The sequence below is a fragment of the Chiloscyllium plagiosum genome, chromosome 7, assembly GCF_004010195.1.
Source record: "Chiloscyllium plagiosum isolate BGI_BamShark_2017 chromosome 7, ASM401019v2, whole genome shotgun sequence".
In the NCBI taxonomy this organism is placed as follows: domain Eukaryota; kingdom Metazoa; phylum Chordata; class Chondrichthyes; order Orectolobiformes; family Hemiscylliidae; genus Chiloscyllium; species Chiloscyllium plagiosum.
Genome location: NC_057716.1, coordinates 64340575 through 64355800, shown reverse-complemented (window position 1 = coordinate 64355800; position 15226 = coordinate 64340575). Strand labels below are relative to the sequence as shown.

At 39.9% G+C, this 15226-nt stretch overlaps 1 protein-coding gene across 5 annotated transcripts in view; it reads left to right on the top strand.

The window, feature by feature from the left end:
- The first annotated feature begins 4207 nt into the window (after positions 1-4207).
- The window catches only part of csrnp3 (cysteine-serine-rich nuclear protein 3), a 241642-nt gene continuing 230623 nt past the window's right edge, over positions 4208-15226 (top strand). For 2 of the 5 annotated variants that reach the window (XM_043693911.1, XM_043693912.1), the window contains exon 1: positions 4208-5412. The gene's annotated coding sequence lies outside the window, so the exon portion shown is untranslated. Of the gene's footprint in view, positions 5413-5845; positions 5924-6019; positions 6055-6770; positions 6857-15226 lie in introns of those variants that run through there. The other 3 variants (XM_043693913.1, XM_043693914.1, XM_043693915.1) reach the window with 3 other exon arrangements.

Here is a 15226-nt window from a genome sequence, read left to right as displayed (position 1 = left end):
TCCCATTCCCTGCCAAACTAGTTTAAACCCTCCCGAACCACACGAGCAAATCTTCCACCCAGGACATTTGTGCCCTTCCAGTTCAGGTGCAACCCGTCCTTCATGTACAGTCCCACCTTCCCCAGAAGATATCCCAATGGTCTAGGTATCTGAAGACCTCCCTCCTGCACCAGCCTCGCAGCCACGTGTTAAGCTGCATTCGCTGACTGTTCCTCACTGCACTATCTCGTGGCACCAGTAGCAAACCTGAGGTCACTACTCTACTCGTCCTGCTTTTCAGCTTCCAACCTAGCTCTCTGTAGTCACTTTTCAGATCCTCAATCCCTTTCCTGACTATATCGTTGGTGCCGTTATGTACCACGATTTCTGGGAGGTCACCCTTCCCCTTCAGAATCCTGTAAACCCAATCGGCGACTTCCTGGATCCTGGCATGGGGGAGTCCCTTTCCTGATCACAAAATCTCCTATCAATCCGTCTAACTATTGAGTCCCCTACCACTAGCGTTTTTCTATTCCTGCACTTCCCTCCCCTCCCGCCTTCCTTTCAGAGCCACAGTGCCAGGCTCAGCACCAGAGACCTGACAACTATGGCTTTCCCCAGGTAGGCCGTCCCCACCAGCAGTATCCAAAACGGTATACTTATTGCTGAGGGGAATGGTCACAGGGATCCCTGCCCCATCTGTTGGTTCCCTTTCCTCCACCTGACTGTAACCCAACTGTCCTTATCCTGTGTCTGAGGATTGACCACCTCCCTGTACTCAATTTCTCCCTCAGCCTCCTGGATGATCTGCAGTTCATCCAGCTTCAGCTCCAGTTCCTAAACTCGGTTTTCAAGGAGCTAGAGGTGAGTGCACCTCCGCAGAAGTGGTCAGCAGAGACATGTGTGGTGTCTCTCACCTGCCACATTTTACAGCAGGAACATGCAACTGCCCTGTTAGCCATACCTCGCTGGTCTGAAAGCCCACACAGGACGAAACAAAGGAAGACACAAAAAGAAAAGAAAATTGAGAAAACCTGAAAACTTACCGAGTTTACAGACTCTTACTAAGGTTAGAGGAGGTGGGAAAGAGGGAGGCTCTACTTAAAAACTCCCCAACAGCCCTCGTTTCTCTCCACCCTCTCTTCTCACTGCTCTGTTCAAACTGTTTTGTCTTTTATTCACTTTCCCAGCAGTCCTCTTCTCCTCCCTCGCACGTCCCGACAAATGGAGGTCCCGATGCCTGAGGTAAGCTTTTTAAACTGTTTTACTCACCTTCCCAGCAGTCCCCCGCTCCTTCTTTGCACCTCTCGACAAATATCTTGCCAAAGGCATCCGATTAACTATGTACCCTATTGTTATGGTGTTCTTCACATCTGATTCTAGCCCTATCATGACAGACACCATTGCTAACCACCTCACCGGTTATTTGCCGAAAGCCTTCTGCCCATGTTATTTTGAAGACTATTGGCAATCTACTGTTCACCCTCACTGGTAACATGCCACAGGAGCTTCGAAGCCACGCTGCCCATTGCATAGAGGATGGCGCACACTCCCACACATGTGCTCACCTATTCGCTCAGATTAGTCATTGTTTAAACACCGAGCCATACACTTTACATATGCTCAGATACATCCCATCTGAAGATCCTCCCTAAATGCTCGCATCTGTTTCCCCAGTGCTCAGTCCGGTGGTCAACTACATCTTATCACTGTTCGGTCGGGGAATTTTACAAAAACACAAGCATTGGGACAAGTCCAAATGTGAGCTTTTACTGAACACAGAGGAAATGAATACAGGTGGCAGTTCACCCCCATGATGAAACTCAATACAAACCAAACCTTGACAGTCAATGCTGGAAATCTGTACTGAGCTAGTATCTACTGAAGGTGGCTGTCAATCAAGTCTCGTATGCTTTATAGGGTCCAATGCAGCTGAGCTCTGTCATCGATGAGGAGAGCTTCCTGAAGCTCAATGTTCTCTTGAACAACTGTCTTCATTACTATCTATCACTTCCTCTCATGGTTAGTTCCAATTGTGCGGAGCACATCACACAAGAATGGTGCAGCACACTCAGTCCAATCGATATTGTTGGGTCCCTCCAGACTACTGCAGAACCATAAATTCAGCAGCCCTATTGTTTGTTCCACTGCAGATCTGCCCTGATCACAGCATGTGCAATAATTTTATGAAAATGCCCCACTGGCTGAATGACCAAGACATTACATCCAAAAGGGAGTGTCCTGCAGCATTCACATTCCCTACCAATCCCAGATTCACATCAACCATGAAAGTACCCATTGTATTCGTTCGTCATACTTTCATGACATAGGATGCAGTAATATTTTTCTCGTCCCATAGCATCCTTACAAATTTCACAAACGATAGGGTGCTTTTGCCAGCATTCGGCAACTTTTAAGTCTGATGTCTTAATGTATTGTGTATCAAGAAATCCTCTCCTTGGACAGATCCCAAATAACAAGCATGACAAGCAACCTGTCTGTGTGTCTGCCCAAAATAGCGCATGAATCTGGCAATATCGAGAGCCAATGGCTCTGGCCGAAATGCCAGTGTGGTTACAAACATCCAGGCAAGGCATGGATGCTGCATGAGGCAGAATGCAAGCCAGCAGTCCTGGGATACAGTCTGCACATAAAATTTCCCTCCTGCAGCCTTTCAATGTTGTTGCCATTGTGTCACACATTGCAAATCTGTTCTTCTTAAGCAGCCTGCAAAGGTATTATAGAGATGCCATAATGTCACGAGGAGTTGGTAAGTGTCAAATGTTAATGTCCATAGATGAGGGGTATATACACTTGGTACCCTGAGGCACTGTTTGGTGCTGAGCAATGTGGAGACTCCTGATAAATATTGATGAGCTGGAGACACCAGGTACCCTGTGATGTTTATGTTAATATTTTTTGATGTTGAGCTTTTTTGTGTATTTGATAAGATATCAAATGGAATATTAATAAATCAGGTTGGGCACTAATGCGGTACTTAAGAGACTATAATCCCACTTAAATGGCAATTTGCCACCCAGTAAGAAATTTGTCTTGTAGCTCATCAAAAGCATAAAAGTGGGAGCAAGATGTCAAGATAGGCCTCACTGGACTTCTTGTCTGATTTTGCCAGAAATTCCACAACAGCCACGTGGCTCAGACTTCTATAAGATTCTGCCCTTGGTTTTCATCCCACTTTCCTGCCAACACTCACAAGTAAGGACCTCCCATTAATGGGTGGGATTGATTGATCTCTTCCAGTCAAATGGGCGGCACAGTGGCTCAGTGGTTAGCACTGCTGCCTCACAGCGCCAGGGACCCGGGGTTCAATTCCAGCCTCGGGCGACTGTCTGTTTGCATATTCTCCCCGTGTCTGCGTGGGCTTCCTCCAGGTGCTCCGGTTTCCTCCCACAGTCCAAAGACGTGCAGGTCAGGTGAGTTGGTCATGCTAAATTGCCCGTAGAGTTGGGTGCATTAGTTAGGGGGAATGGGTCTGGGTGGGTTACTCTTCGGAGGGTCAGTGTGGATTAGTTGGGCCAAAGGGCCTGTTTCCACACTGTAGGGAATCGAATCTAATCTAAAATTAGGTTAAATCGTTGCACTCAATCTCTTCTCCATTTCCTTGGTGCCAAAATACTTTGAGACACAGATCTTAACAGCAGTTGCTCATCCAGGAACACCCCCTTCACTGAAACCCTACTCATTTAGCCTAATTGCTTGCAATAAAACTTACTTAATACACTTCTTTCTCCCTACATACCAAATTTCACAAGCCCTCGTTCTGCCTTGACTCACTTGGTGTAAACTGACTGCGGCTTTTAAAAAAAGCCTTTACATTAGAGGTTTTGATGAGTCACCAACTAGTTTTGCTTTCTGCTGCAAATGTTAGCATCAAAGAAACAAAAGGCTTTTAACTGATTCACATGTATCTGCCAGAACCAGGTGAGCCACTGTTTAACAAGGCATTTTGACATAGGTCTAGATTCTAGGCTCGACCCTGACTCTAAATCTAAAGTGAAACATAAGAAAGGCTTAATGTCCAAATCCCCACATTGTATCAAATTCCCCAAGTAATCAGGGTCTCTTCTCACACTGGCATAGTCTGATCATGTGCCTCTTGTTGACCATGTGGGTTCAAAACAATCCCCTCATTATATAGAAAGATTCTGATGCATCACCAGACATAGAAGATAAAATTCGTCATCATATCCAATATGCAAGCTCACTGGTAGGTCAACTGAGGAATAGAGTATTTGGAGGAGCAGGGTCTCAAACCCAACTCAATGTTCATGGTACTGGATAGCAGCTACTTCCATCCCCCTGCTTCAAGACACAGAAATCTTAAGCAAGTACCTCAAAGCATGGGATAATAACCATTCGGGGTACCTTCGCAGGATCTTTCAAATTCATTAGCTAAAGAGATATTCTAACAGCAGCATCCTTTCCCAAGTCAACATGTCGAGCATTACGTTAATCATTCTTTCCCAGATCTGCTGGCTGGGACAGGTCCATTGCAGGCTGGGGTCCAGACTCTCACAGCGACTGATTCGGATTTTGGTCACAAAAGAAAACGCTTTAGAGATGTTCACATCCTGAAAACAACCGCGAATGGGTCATTTATTAAAATAGCACTGACGGTCAGATTAAAAAAAAATCTTCCCCAGAAATGACAACACTGTAGCAAAGTTTTGAAGGATAATTTGTTCTGAGCTGCTGCATTAATCCATGAGAAAATCTTTTAAATTGTTCTTTTATGTGGCACCTGGCGGTGGCTCAAGTGTAACGTTTTTACGATATTATTTTAAGCAGACTACACATGTCACAGTCAGAGGCTGGGTGGGGGGATCGACAATAGGCACATAATAATCTCATTACAATGAAATGCATTGAAGCAGAGAGCTTTTGTGCTTTGGAGGCTTGTGTGGCTGTGTATGCAGTACCTCTTACTTTCTTGTCCTTTCCACAGCAGCCTGTGTGCCTTAGCAACAAAAGCAAACTGCACATGTAGACTAGATAAATGACTCCCGTATAGTTGAGTGGATGCGTGTATGATTGGGCTAGGCAAGTCACGTTACATCGTGTTGCCATTCTGCCGGTGCAGAGCTGTTCCATTGTTTGGATTGAGAGACGGAAGATCTTTACCCGTTTCCAGCTGGGGCTGTTATTGTGTGTCAGTTTTTGCTGTGTTGTTCCATTGTCCCTCTTCATGTGGGCAGTAGGAAGTCCGGCAGGACAACGAACTAAAAATGCAACTGTCACTCTTTGCAAATTAATGCATCTGCACAAAAATAATTGAAAAGGCAAAAATCGGGAGAACAGCGAGCTCTGATCAGCAGCCAGGAAGCCTCGGGCTTGCTTGTACGACGAGACCAAGCCCCCAGTCAACATCTGATCCTCGGGATTTTCAGTAAGGGGGAAATAATAATATAAAAAGTAGGTAATGGGAATTCAAGCTTCAATACTTTCATATGCTGTAAGCATATGCCAAGACTCCGGGTTGCTGTCGTTTGATTGCTTAGTAAAATGAGGCTGTTTGTCCCAGTTAGGGCTGCGTATTGCTGGTGACTCTTGGGCGGTTTGTCAGACTAACCATCTGGCGTTAATGAAAGTAACCATTGAAGCTCACTGGGTTGGATTGGCGAATGTGTCGAACTGCTGTGAAGGAGAAACAATAATTCACCAAGTGATAATTGATTGAGTCAAATTAGCATTTTTTATTAGCAATTTGCTCAACTCACTTTTTACAATTTAAGAAATAGCGACGTTACATGGTATAAATCAAACTGGGTGAAAGTTAGATTCAAGAAATAATCCACCCTCGGTACATTTCCCCACAGCTTTTAAATGTGTGTAGTTCTTTTGCGTCATTTAGGCCTCATTAAAATTGTATTATCGCGACAAAACTACATGAGTTTAATGATTTGGAGATGCCGGTGTTGGACTGGTGTGTATAAAGTTAAAAATAACACAACACCAGGTTATAAAAAAATGTTTTTTTTTTGAAAGAAAGAGTAATGGTTGCTATGTGTCCTTCTAAAAGCCTCCGGTCGAAAGATATTTAAGCCCTGTTTAAAGGTGTGTTGCTTGGTTTGTGCGCTGTGCTTTCTGAATTTAGGTGCTTAACTGATAAAGCCGGCATCAGCTTGATACACCGTCTGATTCTTGTACTGTGCTTTCTTCCTAACTGCTTTATTTCGTTGCTGTAGGCAATTTTAATAACACCCTGCAGATTTCCCTCTCTGCTCCACCCCACTAACCAGCAGAGTTTTTTTTTTGAAAAGGCTCCTTGACATTTACATTCACTGTTTAAAACTATTTTTTAAAAAACCCCACTAAAATTGCAATAATTTAGCTAACCGTTAAGACTATTTAATGGGTAGAATTGTTTTAAAATTGAGATCGTGTTTAATGAATAATTATAGGGGCAACAGAACATCCTGACTGCATACTGAACTGATGAGTGATGGTCTGAATAAATCAGTCGCAACTTTTACGAAATGGTTTTAACAATTTTATACTTTTTAAAAAAAAAACTTAAAAGCGATAATTATATTTTTTCAAATACATCAGTAACATAAGACAACTGGTAAAGTGGGTGGCGGGGAGTCTTTTTTTTTGCTGTTTGTTTTAGAATTATCAGTTATGAGTTTATTTCCTTACACCACTAGCTGAAGAGAAGAAACATTATTGCTTTGGTAATATTTAGAGGCCGTCGTGGACTCTTTGATTTTAGGCCAGCGCTGTTTGTCAAGTAACAATGCACTTCAGTTACACTTGTCATCTGAGGCGAACCAGATCGAGCCAATTAGCTTGATTAGAAAGTGTGAAATGTATCTGAGGTTTCAGCGTCTAAATCTCGGATATTTTGTTTCCAAAGGTATTTTGATCATTTTCTGATTCTGGCCCATATTATAGTTGTTAGTGCTATAATTCTTTCACTTTCCATGCAGTGCTTTATTTGTGTTGACAAAGAGTTTTCACTTTTTTTCGCAATAGAATCAAAATGCAATATTTTAAATTTATTTCCAGACTCCTGGTGAAGATGCAACAGAGTTGTTTGAGTGCAGAAGGCAAACATGTTTTGTGGGATTTAGTTGCCTTAATGTAGCTTTTTTTCCTGCTTGGTGTTTTCCCTTTATATCTTGGAGATCAGAGACTTACCAAGCAGAGAATCTGAAGGCAAAAACCTTCATCTATTTATCAACTCTCATTTAATTGTTCTTTTTAATATTCAAACAAGAGGTTAGGTAAATTCTTGATAATAGGTTGGAAGGTTAGGTGGGTATGTGGAAATGTGGAGTATTCGGATCTTACTGAATAGAAGACCAGGTTTAAGGGACTGAATGGCCTAACTCTACACCTCATTTGTATATTCTTATAATTACCAAGCTTTCTGTTTCAAAGCTTTTGGAACACTATTTTCCGGTAATGCTTGTATCAAGGTATTTGGTATTTTGTTCATGTTAAATTGAGAAATTTAATTTACGCATAATGTACCTCTAGCTATAATAGGTAAATTGAATAAGCTGCACCTAATCTTATAGTGTAAGAATGGATGGAGACTGCAACTCTGTGTGCTTGAAAATTTAGAGCTGTGGTAAACTGTTACAAGTTTATGAAGGACAACTTCGCAATAAATGCAGTGCTTTTCCATAGAAGATCACACATTATAGTTACAGCAAACAGAACAACAACAGGATACCACTTGTCCTCATTTTCCACCCCATTTGCCTCTACATTCAAAGGATCATTCTTTGCTATTTCTGCAATCTCCAGCAGGATGCTAACATCAAACACATCTGCCTTGTCCCTTACTTGTCATTATTTTGCAGGGACCCTTCTGTGACATGCTGGTCCACTCCTAACACTTCTCCACCCCAATCACCTATAGACACACACACAGACAGCAGCTTCCAATGCAATTGGCAGTGGTACCACTCGCTCTTTCACCACCTCGTTCTTCACTGTCCAGGATTCCAAACACACCTTTCAGATGAAGCAGAGGTTAACATGTGCTTTCAAGCAAGTTTACTATACACGAGCTGGATGACTGCTTTGCAGAACACATTGACCTTCCAACTGATTGCCGTTTCAATACACCATCTTGCGATCATGCTAACAATTGTGTCTTTGGCCTGCTGCAGTGATCCAGTGAAACTCAGCCTGAGATGGAGAAAAAACATCTCATTTTTCACTTCGGCATTTACAGCCTTCGGGCTTAACTTTGAATTCATTGATTATAGGAGAATGAACACTGTCCTCCATTTTTACTGCACCCAGTTCTTCACTACTTGGTTGCATGGGTTTGTTCCTGACAAACATTCTCTTCCTCACAAAAAGAGAAAATTTCATGTGCTATGTAGCTTTCTGCAGTCTATCCCCATTAAATAATATTCAGCTATTCTCTCTTCCTGGCAACATGCATAACTTCACTTTTCCCACAGTGTATTCCATCTGCAAATTTTTTGCCTACTTACCTGACCTCTGCACACTATTTGTCTTCCTCTTTGCTTGCTGTTCCTTGCATTTTTGTAACATAGTGACAGTACTTTCACTTCTCTCATCCAAGTTGGACCATCTCTTATGACAAAGGGAAACTTCTAAATTGCTTTATATCTTACTGTCTTGGAACCAGCCTTTACCAACAAGTTTCAAACAATTTAAGCATTTTACATTTCAGAACTAATGTAAGTTGTTAGTGTTTAGGTTAAGCACATTATATAATGTACTGTATTATGGTGAAGTATGGATTGGTTTGTCTTCAAGCACAAGTGAATTTGTGAGACAGTTCAGTATTAAATAAATAGGCTGGAATAATTTTGGTTGGGCTGTTTTGACCCTATGAATATTGACATCATCAGTAAATTCTGCAAGTATTTTTGCTTTGTTTTAAATTCTAAGTGGATTCCTCACTTGCTGTCAAAAGCTTAAAGGAGCATTTGCCACCATTATACCTTTTCTGGTAAGGAAATGACATAGACTGTTTTGCCATCATTCCTCTTCATTACCTTTTACATGACAGTTTTGCTCCCTGTCTCATGAAAGCTGAGGCATTAATCACTTCTCAGTGATGTTCCCATACCCTGGCATTTGCAAAAGTAAGTGTTGAATATTTGACCTTGTGTCTTTCATTTCATGGCTGTTCGTTACAGTGTGTTAGGTTTCTAGTTCTGCACAGCTGACAATATAGTATAGAGAGGTCAAGTATATTTAAAAAGAATAGCAGAAGGCCAGTATCTTGACTAATCAGAAAATTATTTACCTGCTTATGAAAATGGCTGAATGGCTTTGTACAGAGGGGATAATATGCATGGACTCGAATTTATTTCAGCAGGGATTTGTACTGGGAACATTTGCTGTTCTTATGGCTGGATGGTTGAGGACAACTGCAAGAAGTGGATCCAAGAAGTATGGAACAACATTCAATTTATATGTACAGTTTGAACTAATGAAATATCAATAGCAAAACCTTAAGAATTACTCTGACCATCGTCTGGATGTGTGAAATTAATGGCAAGTAACCAGGTCTTTGCTCCCAAGGTAGATGCGCAAAGCATAGTTGGGAAACCTTCTGCCTTGGGAAAATAGCTCTGAGTCAGGTTATTTTGTTGAAAGATCGGAGTGTACATTGCTGCCAACAGGAATTGAATACACAACACCCACCTCCTGGCATTTATGATCATTTTGGAAGCAGTAATAAAAAAAAGACAAGAAAGAAGGTGTTGTAAAAGTACTAAACTGTTTTTAACTTTCAACTTCAGTGTGCAGCAGGCTGTATTTTTCCATCAATGTTTAAAGAGAAAGGTATTTAAATAACATGTTCAGGCTTTGAATATTGTCAAATACAGTATCCATGGATTGGAATAATTGGATGTTGGAAGGCAAAATAAAATTCACTATAGTGAGAAATGTCACATCTTTAACAGAAACATTGTTAATGAGTTGTAGACATATTGAATTAACTTGATTCTAGTATTTTCAACAATTGATTGCTAAAATAAGAAATATTGAATGCACTTGATAGTAGTGAGAATAATTACATGTGGAATGATGGTGCGTAGGTCACGAATGATGATGATAAATATGAGGAAGGTCCATACAATAATGTACAACCTCATGATTGGAAAAAATTTTCAGCAATTCAGATGATACGCTGAAGGATTTTCACATGTAGGGTAGTGATTAATTTGGTACTTGTATTTCATTAGTTCAAATTGTATGTTTAATTTGAATGTTGTATAATAAATATTAATTAATATGAACTCTTTAGTGATATTGGGTTTTATTTTTATTCCATTGTATTGGCCTTGCTAGAATGTCATTTAGGCTCAAATTAGGCATATCTATTAGCTCCTCAAAAAATAGGCCAGAAATTAGAACCAAATCTTTCAGAAATGATGTTCAGAATCACTGCATATGAATAATGATGTAACTTTGAAAATCTCTTCTGCAAATGGCAATTGTTGCTTGATCGGTAGTTGATTTTAAATTGGAGATTGGTATATTACTTACTAACTACAGACAGTATATGTAGCAAAGTAGGTCATAAATGAACCATGATCTAATTGAATATAGGAACAGCTGAGATGACTAAAGCTAACCTACTTCACCCTGATCCAAGATCTAGGATATTTCAGAGAGTCATACAGTGCAGAAAAGGTCCTTCAGCCCATCAAGTTTACACCAACAACAACTACCACTAAAGGTGCACTAATCCCAATTTCCTGCATTTGTCTCATATCGTTGAACGTTATAACATTTGAAGTGTACGTCCAATTTTTCTTTGACAAGGTTGTAAGCTTTCTAGCCTCCTCCAACCTTTTCAAGCAGTGCATTCCAGATTCCCGCCACCTGTTGAGTGAAAGAAGTATTTCCTAAATCTCCCCTGAATCTCCTGCCCCTTACCCTCAAGCTATGCTGTCTCATGATTGACCGCTCAACCAAGGAGAACAGCTGTTCTCTCTTCACCTTGTCCATACCCCTCAATCTTATATACGTCAATCATGTAGCCGCTTAGTCTCCTCTGCTGTAGAGAAAACAATCCAAACCTATCTATTCTCTTCTTTTATAGTTCACTTTCTCTATCTCGGGCAACATCCCGGTGAACCTCCCCTCTACCACCTCTGGTGCTATCACAATCCCATTGTAGTGAGGTGACCAGAACTGCGGACATTGCTGTGGACTGACCGGTATTCTGTACAATTCCAACATTACCTCCTTGCTCCTCTTATACCCTACACTACGAGTGATGAAAGCAACTGTTTGATACACCTTCTCAACTATCGTATTCATGTGCTCTGCTGACTTTAGGGAGTAATTATCCCAAGGTCCTCTGTTCCTGTAAGCTACCCTGTGTCCTGCCATTCATTAAATACTCCCTTATCTTGTTTCTTCTTCTAATGTGCATCATCTTGCACTTATTTGAGTACCATCTGTCACTGGTCTGCCTATCTGACCAACGCATGTATATTTTCCTACATCTTCGCTATTACCACTCTACAAATCTTGGTGTCATCTGCAATTCTGCTTAGAAATCGCCCCTCATTTTGATCTACATCATTTATGTATATAACGAACAATAAATGTCACATTACTGATCCTTGTGGTATACTGCTGGACACCAGCCTCCAGTCATTCAAACAGCCATCAACCACTACCCTTGTGTCCTATTACAGATCAGTTTCTCATCCATCTCACCAACTTTCCCTGAATTTCATGTGCTTTTCTCCTTATCAATCAGTCTCCCATATGGAACCTTGTCAAAAGCTTTGCTAGAATCCATATAAACTGCATCAGCTAAACCTCCCTCATCTACGCACTTTATCACATTTCCAAAAAATTGTAACAAATTTGTTAAGCATGATTTCCCTCTGACAAAGTGATGCTAACCATCCCTATTTAACCCATGCCTTTCCAAATGGGTATTAATTCACTTCTTCAGAATTTTCTCCAGTCGTTTACCTATCACTAATGTGTGACTGACTGGCCTGTAATTTCCTGATACATCTCTACCACTTCTCTTCCAAGGTGGGGCCACATTAGCTGACCTCCAGTCCTCTAGCACTTCCCCTGTGGCCAGACAGGAATTAAAAACTTGTCAGATTAAAATTTTATGTCGGTTCATGATATAAAATTTTACATTGATCCTCCACTATAGTGCAGCACTCTCTCAGCACTATCAGAGATGCTGCCTTACAATTATGATATTAAACCAAGATCCATCTGTCCTCTTAAATGAATGCAAAATATACCATAATACATTTTTCTCCCTCTTGGAAAGTCATACTATCTTCAGCATCCTAGCCAATGGTTATCCCTCAGTCAAGATCAATAACTGAGATGAACTGATCATTGTTGTTGTGTGAATATTGGTTGCTGTATTTCCTATGTTACAAAACTGATTATCCTTTAATAGTACTTAAAGTCTATAAATGAATTTGAGTTGTCTGAAGTTGTTACAGGCACTACATATAAAATTAAATCTTTCCCTTTTTTTGATCCATGTTCCTATTGTTGTAAAGGTATATAACTTATATGGGAATTTAGATTTTTAATGTAGAAGTGAAATAGAGTTGGGTTTCAGTTCTGTGAAGATAATCTTTAAGGGGTCAGAAATTAATTTGGAATAGTGAAGTGAAAATATAATTTCCAAGAAGGCATGTGATTTAAGTCCCAAGTACGGTATCTATGATGGTAATTGATGTATTTACCAAGTGTAATCTTTATAACATATAGAGAAAACAAACTTGAGTGCTACCAGTTTTGAGTTCAGTGTCAGGTTTCACTTCATGATACAGTTGGAGTCTCGCAGAAGGGTTTTAATTTGTGAAGTCTCCAAGCTGTGAAGTTTGTGGAGAATTTTTCAAGCTGTGAGAATTGACATGGGGATTAAGCTATTGGAGCTGGAAAGAATTCTCTTGACCATCAAAACTGGAAACAGTTAGTTAACTAAAAAATAGCGTTAAAATAGGTGGGTTGCTTCACTGAGATTGACTATCTGGAAATAATATAAAAAGGTTGAATTGTTGTTTTTGCTTATGACTTGTATATAGCTTTTTTCCCCTTTTTTGTGTAATAAACTTTTGTTAAAGTGCCTTATGTTTAGTTAGTCACTAAACATAAAGTGTTTATGTTTAGTGACTAACCATGTTAGCGAAAAATAAACTTTTGAGCCCAAGCTCGGTTTCACTCTGGGATCTGACTTGTATTACCATCAACTGGGATCATAACATGAAACTTTGCAGTAGTCATATAATCTTCGGAGAAAAGAAACAAATCCTGTAAACCTACAGAAAGGAAATCATGGAAGCATCTTCTAGATTCTGTTTTCACTGATTCTATTATGTGTTAGAAACCAGAGAGCACACAGTTCATAAAATGTGATTTTTGCCTCAGCTAAGAACAAGTTCAGCTCTCTTTTTGAAGGTATGGAAGGATCTTTGAAAAAGACTATATTATTTAGATAACTAAATCGGTTTGTGGAGATTTTAAGGAGTATCTTGAAATGGTGACACATGGCAAGGTTTAGAGAGTCACAGTACAACATCTCTGGTTCAGGTGGGTGAAACTGAGTGCAAGAGGCCACATTTCCTGCAATGGATTACTGCTGGCGAGTTATAGCATTGATGAATGTTTGCAACAATAGGGAGGGATACGAACATGGAGTTCAATGTGAAGTTTGAAAATTTTATGATTGATTTTAGCAGGGTCGATCAGCAAGACAACAGTGAATACAGGGTGATGTAGACAGCAGTATTTTGTATGTTGGAATTTAATGGGGAATGGAAGACAGTAAATGGACCAGGAATGTATTGGAATTGTTGTGACTGGAGGTAATAATAAAAATAGAGAGACACAGAGAAACAGTCAATTTAAAAGAAGATAGTCTTGGTGATGGAGAGGCTATCCAGTCAAAAGCTCTGGTTAGGATCAAGTAAGATACCGGGTTTTTTTATATATAAAAGCTTTTATAAGTAATAATATGTAATATGACTAATGTTATAAGGGGCTTTTCATACTTGTTTGAGTGTTTACACAACATATGTACAGACATGTGTCAGTGAGCAGTCTGGGTCTGTTTAAAGCTTCAGTGCCAAATTGAAATGCAGATGTCATTGTGGGACTTTTCACATTTAGAAGGTGATGGCAGAAGTGTTTCCCTTAATGCTGAGAGTATCAAATGTTTGTCATTTTGTATTGTCTGTTACCATTAACCTCTTTCTAGTAAATATACTGCTGTTTGCCCATCCCACTATTATGTTCAGGATTTAGGCTGTGTGAAGCTTGATTAGCTGTAAAGGCTGCTCCAACAGATTTGAAAACCTTCAATGATGCCAGCAGGATATCTATACACATATTGCCATTCTTCATCAGCTGTTCAAGTAATTCTTTACAAAAGGCTGTGATTGATTGGTCTGTGAAGAGTACATGTGGTACAGATGGGAAAAGCTTTCAATGCCTGCTAATTAATGAGGTCAGGTTTACATCTTCTGGATGAGCCATTTTATTCAATCATGCAGGCAAGAAGTGTGCAGAGACATTTTGTACTCATTATGAAGGGGAGGCACAAAAGAAGCCAGCAGTATTGTTAAAGCAGTAAAGAGGGAAATAAAAATATGCTGTAAAATTTCACGTAAATGTAAAACTGCAAACTCTGTTGATGACTAACGAGCATGTCATGTTATGGAAGTGCTGCGACAGATTGCTTAATGAGTACAATGCTTGTGAGATGATCATAAAGAATAGACCTAATGTATGATGACTTCCAAGATGAGAACCTTTTAACAACTGACATTTCCCAGGAGAGTGAAGGAAAATATTAAGAATTTTGTGACTGGCTTGAATTTTGTGACAAGTGCAGCACTGCACTCTGGGTTCGACTATTGATCAGATATAAATATGTAACCAATTTTACTGCATTGCTTCATGGTTTACTGGGAAGGATATACTCCCAAAATGCTTTTCCATTACAGGCGTTGTGTCAGTTACATAACAGATGAGGTTTAAGCTTATCAAGCAGCATACACTCCTTGCATTCAAATAAATATTGGCTTAATTCCGAATAACTGTGTGCAAACCCAGTTGAGTTTTTTTTTCAGCTTTTCTCTGGATTTATTTGATTATTTCTATGAATCTATGTTCCAGTGTATTTACGTCTTCTGGACTCAGATATTTTTCATTCATTAAAATGTCCAGATCATTTTATTGTTTTGTGTTTGCTTCATGTTGAAGAAGCATATTAAATGAT